The sequence below is a fragment of the Anomaloglossus baeobatrachus genome, chromosome 8 (assembly GCF_048569485.1).
Source record: "Anomaloglossus baeobatrachus isolate aAnoBae1 chromosome 8, aAnoBae1.hap1, whole genome shotgun sequence".
In the NCBI taxonomy this organism is placed as follows: domain Eukaryota; kingdom Metazoa; phylum Chordata; class Amphibia; order Anura; family Aromobatidae; genus Anomaloglossus; species Anomaloglossus baeobatrachus.
In genome coordinates this window covers 224697060-224713227 of record NC_134360.1, presented here as the reverse complement: position 1 = coordinate 224713227, position 16168 = coordinate 224697060, and the positions used below count along the sequence as shown (strand labels likewise).

The window sequence follows — 16168 nt, the reverse complement described above, 5'->3', positions numbered from 1 at the left end:
CCGCTCACCTGTGGCTGTAATTGGTTGCAGTCAGACGCGCCCCCATGCTGCATGACAGCTGTCTTACTGCAACCAATCACAGATGCCGGTGGGCGGGTCTATATCGTACAATATATAAAATTTTAAAAAAACGGCGTGCGGTTCCCCTCAATTTTGATAGCCAGCCAAGATAAAACCCCACAGCTGGGGACTGGTATTCTCAGACTGGGGACACCTATGGTTATGGTTATTAGGCTGCCCCCCCAGCCTATAAATATCCGCCTGCAGCTGCCCGGAATTGCCGCATCCATTAGATGCGACAGTCCAGGCACGTTATCAGGCTCTTCCCAATTACCCTGGTGCGGTGGCAATCGGGGTAATAAGGAGTTACTAGCAGCCCATAGCTGCCACTAAGTCCTAGCTTAGTGATGGCAGGCGTCTATGAGACACCCCCCATCACTAATCTGTAAGGCTGTTTTCACACCTCCGGTTTTTCCTGTGCGGCACAATCCGGCTCTTTGCAGAAAAAACGCAAACTTTTTTTTTGCCGCTGGTTGTGTTTTTTCCGCATAGGCTTTCATTAGTGCCGGATTGTGCCGCATGGCCTTGCGTTCGGTCCGGTTTTTGCCGGATGCGACATATTTAGCCCATGCGGTGGCCGGATGGAACGTTGCCTGGCACTTTTTTTGTCCGGCGAAAAAAAATGCATCGCGCCGCATCCATCCGATGCGGCGCTTTTTCCAATGCATGCATATGGACGCCAGATGCGGCGCGATGCGGCAGACGGGCCGCTTGGAAAAACTTATGCAAAGGATGCTTTTTTTTTTGTTGCATCCGTTGCATAGGTCTTAGAGCCGGATTTAGCCGCACTGCAAAAACCGGAGGTGTGAAAGCAGCCTAAGTGAAGTAAATAAAGGATTTTTCAGTGTTTGTGTATATTTGAAATAAAAGCCAAAAAAGCCACCCTCTTTCATCACTGTATTAACACCCCTCCAGGTCTGACTTAATCCACATGAGGTTCAATTACATAATTTATAATAAAAAAAAACAAAAAACCCAAAAACAAAGCTGGTCAAGCTAGCTATCCCTCTATTGAGCAATTCTGTTATTTCTTTCTATATGTTCCATCTATTATATATGTTTTATATACTTTTTCCTATCTATTCTAGCTATCAATTATCCTATTTTATTTCTCATTTAAAAACACATTAACAAAAACAAGGCAAAAAAAAAGGCGGCAAAACGCATGCATTTTTTGGATGCGTTTTTGCCGCGGGTATTGGTCAAAAATGTGCATCTTTGTTGTCCCCACAAACATGCAGCATGCGCACACAGTCATAGCTTTTCTGCGATTGACCTGTAGTTTTGCATTGAATATACTGTATGAAAAGTGAAAAGAAAAAAAAACACCGAGACGCAGCAAAACCGCATGCTTTTTTTTTTATGCGTTTTTCGGCCACTGTGTGCGTTTTTTGCTGAAGAAACAAAACTGCACCGTGCGCACACAGCCTAAAGTTGCTTATTATTAGATACATTTGGACAGCGATTTCCTTTCCTGGAAATACGGCAAAAAAAATTCTAAGCAAAGAGCCACCGATATTTCGGTTGTAGAAAAGCTCTGCCCCAAAAATAAATAGATACCGGTACACTTTTTGTTCTGGAAATGAATAGTTCTCCGAGATCCCACAATGTGATCTACATTTATCTATAAAAGAGCACCAGATCACTTGCGGTCGATTTGCCCTTATTACAGGATCCGTCAGCAGAATTTAACCCCATTAGAGATAACGAGAGACTTGTTAGGTCTCTGCTCAAGACTATATGTAAATGAGACTGCAAGTGCCTTCTGAGCGTGTCCAGACGGATGGGAGGGCGTTTGCACAAGGAGTCCTTAGCACAACAGACGTGTTTTCCTTTAGTTTTTTGTGTTCTTTTTTTCACTGTATTTGGCGCTGTTTGTTTTCTCTGTTCATGTGTATGTATTAAATAGTGATCGGTAACTCAGCGGACGCCGCCTGAAGACTGCACCGGTCACTTCATGCCCTTACAAACAACAAGCAATTACAAGACGCATCGAAGACTGAACTGCGCAGCAAGCCGCTCGTACACCGCAGGAACACCATCATTCTTTGCAGTACTTGTCATGTGCACATACCCGAAGAGTCCGGCTCCATATTCACCAAGCTGCTCCGTTCATCCACTGAGGGGGATGACGCCTTCCACATAATTTACAGAGTGCAGACATTTATAACAGACAGCTGTGTGTCCCATCAGTGGCAGAATAATCCACTTTTAGGCTGAAAATGCACCAATCCCAATGATCCAGATCGGCGCTCCTGACTGGAACAGTTGAAAAGTACCAATTCTGCATATGCACTGGATTAAACTTTGTCAGAGGATCAGAGGCGGGCGCAACAAATCGTCCAGGGCACAATGGATCAGAGGCGGTCGTAATGGATCATCCAGGGCACAAAATATCAGAAGCGGTCGCAATGGTTTGGCCAGGGCATAAAGGATCAGAGGCGGGTGCGATGGATCGGCCAGGGCATAAAGGATCAGAGGCGGGTGCGATGGATCGGCCAGGGCATAAAGGATCAGAGGCGGGTGCGATGGATCGGCCAGGGCATAAAGGATCAGAGGCGGGTGCGATGGATCGGCCAGGGCATAAAGGATCAGAGGCGGGTGCGATGGATCGGCCAGGGCATAAAGGATCAGAGGCGGGTGCGATGGATCGTCCAGGGCATAAAGGATCAAGGGCGGGTGCGATGGATCGGCCAGGGCATAAAGGATCAGAGGCGGGTGCGATGGATCGTCCAGGGCATAAAGGATCAGAGGCGGGTGCGATGGATCGTCCAGAGCATAAAGGATCAGAGGCGGGTGCGATGGATCGTCCAGAGCATAAAGGATCAGAGGCGGGTGCGATGGATCGTCCAGAGCATAAAGGATCAGAGGCGGGTGCGATGGATCGTCCAAAGCATAAAGGATCAGAGGCGGGTGCGATGGATCGTCCAAAGCATAAAGGATCAGAGGCGGGTGCGATGGATCGTCCAGGGCATAAAGGATCAGAGGCGGGTGCGATGGATCGTCCAGAGCATAAAGGATCAGAGGCGGGTGCGATGGATCGTCCAAAGCATAAAGGATCAGAGGCGGGTGCGATGGATCGTCCAGGGCATAAAGGATCAGAGGAGGGTGCGATGGATCGTCCAGGGCATAAAGGATCAGAGGAGGGTGCGATGGATCGCCCATGGCATAAAGGATCAGGCGCAACGGATCGGCTGGGGAACAAAGGATTAGAGACAGGTGCGCTAGATGGTAGAGGGCACAAAGGATCAGAAGCGCGAGCGACGGTTTGTCCAGGGCACAAAGGATCAGAAGCGTGAGCGATGGTTTGTCCGGGGCACAAAGGATCAGAAGCGTGAGCGATGGTTTGTCCGGGGCACAAAGGATCAGAAGCGTGAGCGACAGTTTGTCCAGGGCACAAAGGATAGGGATACACCCAGAAGAAACTACTGTCACTGCTCTCTGTTGTGTCCCCTTCATTTCTACGGATCTCTGAATAGACTAATATTTGCCAATCGTACCATTTTGATTTTTCCATTAGCAGTTATCACTTCAGTGCTCATTTCCGCTGCACACTGCGGTTGACAGGACCTGTGAACTCCGATCACGTGACCCTGATGACATCACAGGTCCTTCCGCACTTCTATGTTGCTGCCTGTTTATGATTGGTCAGCTTTATACATGAGGCAGAAGGACACGCCCTCCCCCATGCAAAAGTCCACACCCCCAGTCCACCACTAAGGTTAACCCTTTTTATTGCCAACATCTCGGCAACTGAGAAGCAAAATTGAAGTGGCATCGATTAGACACAAAAACTAAACAGACGGCCGGACAAGCAAGAGCTTAAAAAGGGTATCTCCATCTGCAAGATAATAATAATAATAATAATAATAATAAAATAGCACATACCTCCAATTTAGTAATATAGTATAGTTCTCCTGATATAGCCATGTTTCTTACCTCATTTGCAGGGCATTGCAGCTTAGGTATTCATGGTTACGACCACTCATGTAGTGAAAGTTAATCTGCTGGTCATGGTAAGCTGCAATGCCCTGCACATGAGGTAACAGACATGGCTATATCAGGAGAACTATATTACATTTCTAATTGGAGGCATTTGCTAATATTATTATTCATAGGATCTTAGAGATGGGAATTCCCCTCTATGAAAAAAGTTCTGATTATTTTGCTGCTGTTTAAAGAAAAACCGAAATCAAAGCAAAACTGCAACACGAGTGCTACAGGAAAAGATGGACGGTATAAAATGTCAGACGACGTCTCTGTGCCCCAACAGGTGGAACAGACGGGAGCTCACAATCTTATCAGGAGTCCACACTGAAAACTACGGAGCGAAACCGATTCACAACACCGCAAAATCCAGAAATACCATCACTAGGCTACATGCGCACGCTGCAGTTTTCGTGTGACAAATAACTGCACCTTGTCCCAGAGAGCCTGGAAATAGCAAAAAAACGCTTGTAATGATTCTGCGTTTTTGGTGCATTTGTTAATTCTGATTTTGATGCTTTTTTTTGTGAAAAAATAGTGATGGATTGTGAAGTCCAACCCTCGCACATTCAAAGGCACCAACAGGGGTCAGACACGCGGGAAATTAAAATAAATAAAGTAAGTGCAATTTACTTACCGAGTCACCGGTGCGGCTGTACACTGCTCCTGCGGCTTCTTATTCTTCTTCTGGGGCCGCTTATTAGGCTCATGCATATTCACTGCTTCCCCCGCCCACCGGCATCTGTGATTGGTAGCAGTCAGACAGCGCTCCTAGTCTGTCTGACGCTTCCAATGAAAGACCCGGTCTGCGGGTCTATATCGTACAGTGAAAATTAAGAAAATTGGCGGAGGGTCTCCCCCTCTTGGGATACCGAGCACAGATAAAGCCCATGGCTACAGGCTGCAGCCCCCGGCCGTGCGCTTATCTTAGCTGTGTATCAAAATAGGAGGAACTGCATACGTTTTTTTTTTTAATTACTTAAATAAATAATATAAAAAAAACGGCATGTGGTCCCCACCTAATTTTGATAACCAGCCTAGATAAAGCCAGACAGCTGGGGGCTGGTATTCTCAGGCTGGGGAGACCCACGGTTATTGGGAGCCCTCCAGCCTAAAAATAGTAGCCTGCAGCCGCCCGGGATTATTGAATTCATTAAATGCGACAACCACAGCACTTTACCTGGCTCTTCCATATTGCCCTGGTGCAGTGGCAATCGGGGTAATTAAGGGGTTAATGGCAGCCCACAGCTATCTATAAGCCCTAGATTAGTAATGGGAGGCGTCAATGAGACCCCTCAATCACTAATCCTATAAGTAAAAAGAAAAAACACAAACACCGAGAAAAATCATTTATTTGAAATAAAACACAGCACCCTCTTTCCCCTCTATTAACCCCAAAAAGACCCTTGAAGTTCCGCCGTAATGCATACGATGTCCCACGACGGTCCTGGCTCTGCTACATCAGAGCCTGGAGAGACCGAAAACATGTCCGATCTCTCCAGGCTCCAATGACAAGGGGGACCCGGCTGACAGTAATGACGTCACTCACTTCACCGACACTCACTTCCCATGGCATGACCTCTGGTGACCTGCATACTGCACTCTGGCCTAAAGTGCAGGGCCATGCCCCCACCCTGCCAGCCCTTTAACACTGACAGTGGGGATCGGAAAGTGTGGGGCAGCCCCGTATCCCCCCACCCCCGGCCAGCACTGTGAGTGTCAAAGCACCAGTGGGGTGCAGGGCACTGCCCTGCACTTTAACAGTGACAGTGCTGGCCGGGTGGAGGGGGGTGCGAGGATTCAGTGAACTCACCTGAGTTCATTACGGTCCCCTGAGGTCAGGTCACCTGTGGTCACTGGTGGAGGACCGTGGGAACCTCCAGCTGTGGCTAACCTGAGATGTCACCACTGATAGCGCAGCTCACACAGTCTCTACCTGCACTTCCCAGTGGGCAGTCATGTTCTATGGCAGCTTGGTGTGAATTCAGATATAGCAGGGTTGAATCGTCGTGGGATCTCGTGTGGATTACGTTGGACCTGCAGGGAAGAGTTTGGGGTTTATAAAGGGGTGACAGAGGGTCTTTCTTTGTATTTTATTTCAAATAGAGGTTTTTTTGGAGTGTTTGTGTTTATTTCTTTTCACTTACAGATTAGTAAGGGGGTGTATCATAGATGCATCTCATTACTAATCTAGGGCTTAGTGGCAGCTGTGGGCTGCCATTAACCCCTTAATTACCCCGATTATCACCACACCAGGGCAATCTAGAAGAGTCGGTTAAAGTGCTAAGGTTGTCACATCTAATGGATGCGGCAATTCCGGGCGTCTGCAGGATGCTATTTTTAGGCTAGGGGGCTCAAATAACCATGGGTCTCCCCACACTGATAATACCAACCCCAGCTGTTTGGCTTTATCTTGGCTGGTTATCAAAATTGGGTGGGACCACACGCTGTTTTTTTAATTATTTAAATAATGAAGAAAAATATAGCAGCATGCTGTTCCTCCTATTTTGATACAAAGCCAAGATAAGCGCACGGCTGGGGAATGCAGCCTGTAGCTTTATCTGTGCTGGGTATCATAATATGGGGGGATCCTATGCCAATTTTTTTATACCATGATAGACCTGCAGAAAGCGCCTGTGATTGAAAACGTCAGACACGCTGTCACTCAGCTTGGGGACGAGTGACTGCTACCAATCACAGACGTCGGTGGGCGGGGAAGCAGTGAATATGCATGAGCCTAATGAGTGGCCCCGAAAGAAGAATGAGAGGCTGCGGGAGTGTAGAGCCGCACCGGTGATCAGTGAGTATGAAGCGTTTGCTGCTATTCCTTTGTCCCTAGATTCTGGTCCCCATAGCTTATAAGGGGACTGACATCCGGCCAGATGCCAGGGATCAATCCCCCCCCCCCACCCCGACCCAAGTCAGCGGGGGATTGAGTTATGAGTCTTCCCATCACTAGTGAGAACCATAGGGAAAAAAAAAAAAAAAGAACATTCTGCAGTTTTTTTTTGTCAGACGTTTGTGACAAATAAACTGCAACGTGCGCACAGCAAACCTGAATTCTTAAGACTTTATACTGCACCCCCGCCACCAGAGTGCGTCGCTATAATACCGCACCAAACGCCACCAGCGTGCACCGCTATAATACTGCACCCCTCGCCACTAGCATGCGCCGCTATAATACCGCACCCCTCGCCACTAGCATGCGCCGCTATAATACCGCACCCCTCGCCACTAGCATGCGCCGCTATAATACCGCACCCCTTGCCACTAGCATGCTCCACTATAGTACCGCACCCCTCACCACTAGCGTGCTCCGCTATAATACCGCACCCCTCGCCACTAACGTGCTCCGCTTTAATACCGCACCCCTCGCCACTAGTGTGCGCCGCTATAATACCGTACACCCTGCTACCAGCGTGTGCCGCTAAAATACCGAAAAAACAAAAAAGGAATGTAGCCAGACAAATAACTAATATATTTTATTAGAAGAAAATATTTTTAAAAATTGTATCAATACCGCACCCCCGCCACCAGCGTGCGCCGCTATAATACCGTACACCCTACAATCAGTGTGCACTGCTATAATACCGTACACCCGCCACCAGTGTGCTCTGCAATAATACTGCACTCCCCCCATCAAGCGTTCACCGCTATAGTACTGCACCCCCCGTCACCAGCGTGCACCGCTATAATACCGCACCCCCCATCACCAATGTGCACTGCAATAATACTGCACTCCGCCCAACAAGCGTTCACCGCTATAATACCGTACACCCCCCACCAGAGTACACCGCTATAATACCGTACACCCCCCCCACCAGAGTACACCGCTATAATACCGTACACCCGCCACCAGTGTGCTCTGCAATAATACTGCACTCCCCCCATTAAGCGTTCACCACTATAGTACTGCACCCCCCGTCACCAGCGTGCACCGCTATACCGCACCCCCCATCACCAATGTGCACTGCAATAATACTGCACTCCGCCCAAGAAGCGTTCACCGCTATAATACCGTACACCCCTCCCAGAGTACACCGCTATAATACCGTACACCCCCCCACCAGAGTACACCGCTATAATACCGTACACCCCCCCCACCAGAGTACACCGCTATAATACCGTACACCCCCCCACCAGAGTACACCGCTATAATACCGTACACCCCCCCACCAGAGTACACCGCTATAATACCGTACACCCCCCCACCAGAGTACACCGCTATAATACCGTACACCCCCCCACCAGAGTACACCGCTATAATACCGTACACCCCCCCCCACCAGAGTACACCGCTATAATACCGTACACCCCCCCCCACGAGAGTACACCGCTATAATACCGTACACCCCCCCCACCAGAGAACACCGCTATAATACCGTACACCCCCCCACCAGAGTACACCGCTATAATACCGTACACCCCCCCACCAGAGTACACCGCTATAATCAGGGCTGTGGAGTCGGAGTCGGAGTCGTGGAGTCGGAGTCGGAGTCGGAGCTCATTTTGGTGGAGTCGGAGTCGGAGTCGGTATAAAATGCACCGACTCCGACTCCTAAAATATATAATAAATTGGGGACAGGAGTGCAATGCAGAATGTGCTGAATATTTTACTAAATAATAACATTTAGTATAATGCTTATATTTAAGTGAAAAATTTATTGTAGTACAATGTGAACATCAGACATTTAATTGTTTTTATGATACAATAATCAAGATATTTGGATAGAACATAAAATATTTATTGGAATACAACTTTAGAACACAAAAAAACTAATAAATTGTAAATATGTAATATATATAATATATATATATATATACAGTGTATATACACACACACACAAGATATATATGTAATCTACTGTAAATTACATAGTGTATTACATATTTACAATTTATTACAGTTTTTTGTGTTCTAAACTTGTATTCCAATAAATATATTTTATGTTCTATCCAAATATCTTGATTATTGTATCATAAAAATTATTAAATGTCTGATGTTCACATACACATATTCATGTACTACAATAAATTTTTCACCTAACTATAAGCAATATATGTAGGAGTCGGAGTCGGAGCCGGAGTCGGAGTCGGAGCCGGAGTCGGAGTCGGTGCAAGAGAATTTGAGGAGTCGGAGTCGAAGGTTTGGCTTACCGACTCCACAGCCCTGGCTATAATACCGTACACCCCCCCACCAGAGTACACCGCTATAATACCGTACACCCCCCCACCAGAGTACACCGCTATAATACCGTACACCCCCCCACCAGAGTACACCGCTATAATACCGTACACCCCCCCACCAGAGTACACCGCTATAATACCGTACACCCCCCCACCAGAGTACACCGCTATAATACCGTACACCCCCCTACCAGAATACACCGCTATAATACCGTACACCCCCCCCACCAGAATACACCGCTATAATACCGTACACCCCCCACCAGAGTACACCGCTATAATACCGTAGACCCCCCACCAGAGTACACCGCTATAATACCGTACACCCCCCCACCAGAGTACACCGCTATAATACCGTATACCCCCCCACCAGAGTACACCGCTATAATACCGTATACCCCCCCACCAGAGTACACCGCTATAATACTGCACCCCTCGCCACTAGCATGCGCCGTTAGAATACCGCACCCCCCGCCACCAGCGTGCACCGCTATAATACCGTACCCCCCGCCACCAGTGTGCACCGCTATAATACCGTAACCCAGCCACCACTGTGCGCCGCTATAATACCGCGCACCCCACCACCACTGTGCGCCGCTATAATACCGCGCACCCCACCACCACTGTGCGCCGCTATAACACCGCGCACCCCACCACCGTGATCCGCTATAATACCGTACCCCCCGCCACCAGCGTGTGCTGCTATAATACCGTACACCCCGCCACCAGCGTGCACCGCTATAATAACGTAACCCAGCCACCAGCATGCGCCGCTATAATACCGCGCACCCCACTACCACTGTGCGCCGCTATAATACCGCGCACCTCACCACCGTGCGCCGCTATAATATCGCACCCCCCACCACCGTGATCCGCTATACCGTACCCCCCGCCACCAGCGTGCGCTGCTATAATACCGTACACCCCGCCACTAGCGTGCGCCGCTACAATACCGTACACCCCACCAGCATGCGACGCTATAATACCGTACACCCCGCCACCAGCGTGCGACGCTACAATACCACACCCCCTGCCACCAGCATGTGCCATAATATTGTACATTCCGCCACCAGCGTGCACCGCTATAATATTGTACAACCTACAATCAGTGTGCGCTGCTATAATACCGTACACCCGCCACCAACGTGCGCCGCTATAATACCGTACACCCCGCCACCAGCGTGCGCCGCTATAATACCATACACCCCGCCAGAGTACACCGCTATAATACCGTACACCCCCCCACCAGAGTACACCGCTATAATACCGTACACCCCCCCACCAGAGTACACCGCTATAATACCGTACACCCCCCCACCAGAGTACACCGCTATAATACCGTACAGCCCCCCCACCAGAGTACACCGCTATAATACCGTAGACCCCCCACCAGAGTACACCGCTATAATACCGTACACCCCCCCACCAGAGTACACCGCTATAATACCGTATACCCCCCCACCAGAGTACACCGCTATAATACCGTATACCCCCCCACCAGAGTACACCGCTATAATACCGTACACCCCCCACACCAGAGTACACCGCTATAATACCGCACCCCTCGCCACTAGTATGCGCCGTTAGAATACTGCACCCCCCGCCACCAGCGTGCACCGCTATAATACCGTACCCCCCGCCACCAGCGTGCACCGCTATACCGTAACCCAGCCACCAGCATGCGCCGCTATAATACCGCGCACCCCACCACCACTGTGCGCCGCTATAATACCGCACACCCCACCACCACTGTGCGCCGCTATAACACCGCGCACCCCACCACCGTGATCCGCTATAATACCGTACCCCCCGCCACCAGCGTGTGCTGCTATAATACCGTACACCCCGCCACCAGCGTGCACCGCTATAATACCGTAACCCAGCCACCAGCATGCGCCGCTATAATACCGCGCACCCCACTACCACTGTGCGCCGCTATAATACCGCGCACCTCACCACCAGTGTGCTCTGCAGTAATACTGCACTCCCCCCCCATCAAGCATTCACCGCTATAATACCGTACACCCCCCCACCAGAGTACACCGCAATAATACCGTACACCCCCCCACCAGAGTACACCGCAATAATACCATACACCCCCCCACCAGAGTACACCGCAATAATACCGTACACCCCCCCCACCAGAGTACACCGCTATAATACCGTACACCCCCCCCACCAGAGTACACCGCTATAATACCGTACACCCCCCCACCAGAGTACACCGCAATAATACCGTACACCGCAATAATACCATACACCCCCCCACCAGAGTACACCGCAATAATACCATACACCCCCCCACCAGAGTACACCGCAATAATACCGTACACCCCCCCCACCAGAGTACACCGCAATAATACCGTACACCCCCCCACCAGAGTACACCGCTATAATACCGTACACCCCCCCCACCAGAGTACACCGCTATAATACCGTACACCGCTATAATACCGTACACCCCCCCACCAGAGTACACCGCTATAATACCGTACACCCCCAACCAGAGTACACTGCTATAATACCGTACACCCCATAATGCAAAATACACACTGCTATAATACCATCATTACCCCTCACACTGTGTTACAGCCCCGCACACGCCGCTAGCACACCACATACTCCGTACATACGGTTATTATACTGCAGATTACTGTCTCTGCACACAGGGAGCGGTACCCGCGCGGTGCTTGAGAACCGGACTCACCTGTCTGCTGCCCGTTATCCGCCGGATCCTCCTCAGGGAGCCCGAGCCTCAGACGCCGCGCACCGGAAGCCGCCTCCACGCCAGCACCACTTCCGCTGCTAGTCAGGCGACACCTAGCGGAGACCAGAGGAACTGCACCAGCGTGATACGAGAGGGGGAGCAGTGAGATTTTTAGGGGGGCAGTGTGCTATATAGAGGGCAGTGTAATATATAGGGGGGCAGTGTGATATATAGGGTACAGTATGATACAGTATATAGGGGTGCAGCGTGACATATTGGGGCACAATGTAATATATGGGGCAGTGTGATATATAGGGGTGCGGCATGATATATAGGGGTGCAACGTGATATATTGAGGGGGTAGTGTGATATATAGGGGTGTAGTGTGATATATAGGGGGAGCAGTGTGATATATAAGTGGGTAATGTGATATACAGGGCCGGCTCTAGGTTTTTGTGGGCCCTGGGTGAAAGAGTCTCAGTGGGCCCCATCCACACATAGACATGCACAGATACATACACATACAGGCATACATACTCATATATATTTAACCCCTTAGTGATGGAGCTAATTTTCACCTTAATGACCAGACCAAATTTTGCAATTCTGACCAGTGTCACTTCATGAGGTTATAACACTGGAACGCTTCAACGGATCCCGGTGATTTTGAGATTGTTTTTTCGTCACATATTGGACTTCATGTTAGTACCAAATTTAGGACAATATTTTTTGCATTTATTTATGAAAAAAAATTGAATTTTGGCAAAAATTTTGAAAATTTAGCAATTTTCAACTTTTGAATTTTTTTACCGTTAAACCAGAGATTTCTGTGACACAAAATAGTTAATAAATAACATTTCCCACATGTCTACTTTACATAAGCACAATTTTGGAAACAAATTTTTTTTTTGTTAGGAAGTTAGAAGAGTTCAAAGTTTATCAGCAATTTCTCATTTTTACATCAAAATTTACAAAACCATTTTTTTAGGGACCACATTTGAAGTGAGTTCAATAGGCCTAGATGACAGAAAATACCCAAAAGTGACACCATTCTAAAAACTGCACCCCCAAAGTACTCAAAACCACATTCAAGAAGTTTATTAACCTTTCAGGTGCTTCACATGAACAAAAGCAATGTGGAATGAAAAAAAGCAAAAATTAAATTTTACCTAAAAATGTTGCTCTAACCCAAATTTATTCACTTTTAGAAGAAATAACACAACAAAATGGACCACAAAACTTGTTCCCCACTTTGTTATGAACGCACTGATACCCCACATGTGGTCAGAAACCTCTGTTTGGACAAATGGGAGGGCTCGGAACAGAAGGAGCAATATTTGAATTTTGGAAAGCAAATTTGGCTGAAATAGATTGCGGGCACCATGTTGCATTTACAGGTCCGCTAAGGTACCTAAACAGAAGAAACCCCTCACAAGTGATGCCATTTTAGAAACTAGACCCCTCAAGGCTTCTATCTAGGGGTATAGTGAGCATTTTGGATCCACAGGTACTTCACAGATTTTGTTAACGTTACGTTGTCATATTGAAAATTTTAATAATTTTCTCAAAAATGTTGCTTTAGCATCAATTTTCTCACTTTTTCAAGAGGTAAATCCAAAAATTTGACCTCAATGTTTGTTACCCACTTTTTTATGAGCGCGGTGATACCTCACATGTGGTCTGAAACCTTTATTTGGACAAATGGGAGGGCTTGGAACGGAAGGAACAATATTTGAATTTTGGAAAGGAAATTTGGCTGAAAAAGATTGCGGGCACCATGTCACATTTGGAGGTCCCCTAAGGTATCTAAACAGCAGAAACCCCGCACAAGTGACCCCATTTTGGAAACTAGGCCCCTCAAGGAATTTATCTAGATGTTTGTTGAGTACCCTGAACCCCCAGGTGCTTCACAGAATTTTATAACGTTGAGCCATGAAAATAAAAAAATAAAATTTTACCACAAAATTATTTCAACCAGGTAGCTTTTTTTTTCACAAGGGTAACAGGAAAAAAATTACAATGAAATTTATTGTGCAATTTCTCCTGAGTTTGGCGATACCTTATATGTGGTGGAAATCAACTGTTTGGGCGCATGACAGGGTTCGGAAGGGAAGGAGCGCCATTTGACTGCAAAATTGGCTGGAATCAATAGCGGACGCTATGTTGCATTAGGAGAGCCCCTGAGGTGCCTAAACAGTGAAGCTCCCCAACATGTGGCCCCATTTTGGAAAATAGACCCCTGAATGAATTTATCTAGATGTTTGGTGAGTACCCTGAACCCTCAGGTGCTTCACAGAAGTTTATAATGTTGAGCTGTGAAAATAAAAAAATAATTTTTACCACAAAATTGTTACTTCAACCAGGTAGCTTTTTTTTTTTTACAAGTGTAAAAGGAAAAAATTCAGCATAAGATTTCTTGTGTAATTTTTCCTGAGTATGCTGATACCTTATGTGTGATGAAAATCAACTGTTTGGGTGCACAGCAGGGCTCGGAAGGGAAGGAGCGCCATTTGACTGCACAATTGGCTGGAATCATTAGCGGACGCTATGTTGCATTTGGAAAGCCCCTAAGGTGCCTAAACAGTGGAGGTCCCCCACAAGTGACCCCATTCTGGAAACAAGACACCTCAAGGCTTTTATCTAGGTGTATATTGAGCAGTTTGAATCCAAGAGTACTTCACAGAATTTGATAAGCTTAGGTTGCCATATTGAAAATTTTCATTTTTTTCACAAAAATGGTGCTTTAGCATCATATTTCTTACTTTTTCAAGAGGCAACAACAAACCGTGGACCCCACAGGTTGTTATCCAATGTCTTATGAGCACAGGGATACCCCACATGTGGCCAAAAACCTCTGTTTGGATAAATGGGAGGGATTGGAACGGAAGGAGCACCATTTGAATTCTGGGAAAAGTTGAAATAAATTGTGGGCACCATGTCACATTAGCAGGGCCCCTTGGGTACCTATACAGCAGAAACCCCCCACAAGTGACCCCATTTTGGAAACTGGATTTTATTCAGGAGTATAGTAAGCATTTTGAATCCACAGGTACTTCACAAAAATGTTGCTGTAGCAACAAATTTCTCACTTTTAGGCTATGTGGCCATGATCCAGCGACACGGCGTCTAGTACACAGTGTCAGCCTTCCTGCAGAGATGTGAGTGTTGTCCACGGGAGAACGCAGCTGCCCATACCCACGATTTTGGTTCAGGCTGCTGTGGAGCTCTATGCTACCTGCAGAGAACACTCTTGTCTCCGCAGCATAAATTGACATGCTGAGGCTCGGGAAGCTGCACCACAGGTCAGTGTATGCTGCGGAGAAAAGAAGCACATTGGGCATAGGATTTCTAAAAATCCTTCCACTGTGCTTCTACTGCACAATGCAGCGCTATGGACGCAGGGAAAACTCTCTGCGCTCAAAACGCTGCAAACCCTGATTGTGGGCGCACAGCCTAAAATGCTACAATGGATGAATGGATAGATGTCAAACATATATAACGTCCCACCCCCCTGCATATTCTAAGCTGGCGCCCTTTAGTGCCTTTCATGTGGCACTAAAAAGGGTGCCTAGCCTTGTATTTAGCCCCCCAAAAAATTAATAATTAAAATAAACGACGTGGGGTCTCCCCTATTTTTGATAGCAAGCTAGGGTAAAGCAGACAGCTGTAGCCTGCAAACCACAGCTGACAGCTTCACCTTGACTGGTGATCAATTTGGAGGGCTCCCCAGGCGTTTTTAAAAAAAAAAAAAACAAATGTGGGGTCCCCCCCAAATTAGATCACCAGCCAAGGTGAAGCGGACAGCTGGGGTCTGGTATTCTCAGGGTGGGAAGAGCCATGGTTATTGGACTCTTCCCAGCCTAAAATTAGCAGGCCGCAGCCGCCCCAGAAGTGGTGCATCCATTAGATGCGCCAATCCTGGCGCTTCGCTCCAGCTCATCCCGCGCCCTGGTGCGGTGGCAAACGGGGTAATATACGGGGTTGATACCAGCTGTAATGTCACCTGGCATCAAGCCCTGGGGTTAGTGATGTCACGGCATCTAAACAGATACCCGACATCACTAACCCAGTAATAGAAAAAAATAAACACAAAAAAAAAAAATTTATTTGAAAAAAAAAACTCCCCGAAACATTCCTTTTTCACCAATTTATTGAAAATAAATAAATTTCGGTCGCTGTAATCCATTTTGAAGGTCCCTCGGCGACTCTGGACCTTCTAGAATATGG

The 16168-nt window shown here is 47.6% G+C and overlaps 1 protein-coding gene across 1 annotated transcript in view; it reads right to left on the bottom strand.

Moving 5' to 3' along the window:
- Nucleotides 1-12024, bottom strand: part of ZZZ3 (zinc finger ZZ-type containing 3) — a 44431-nt gene extending 32407 nt beyond the window's left edge. The window contains exon 1 of the mRNA XM_075320278.1: nt 11942-12024. The gene's annotated coding sequence lies outside the window, so the exon portion shown is untranslated. The remainder of the gene's footprint in view (nt 1-11941) is intronic.
- Nucleotides 12025-16168: the final 4144 nt, after the last annotated feature.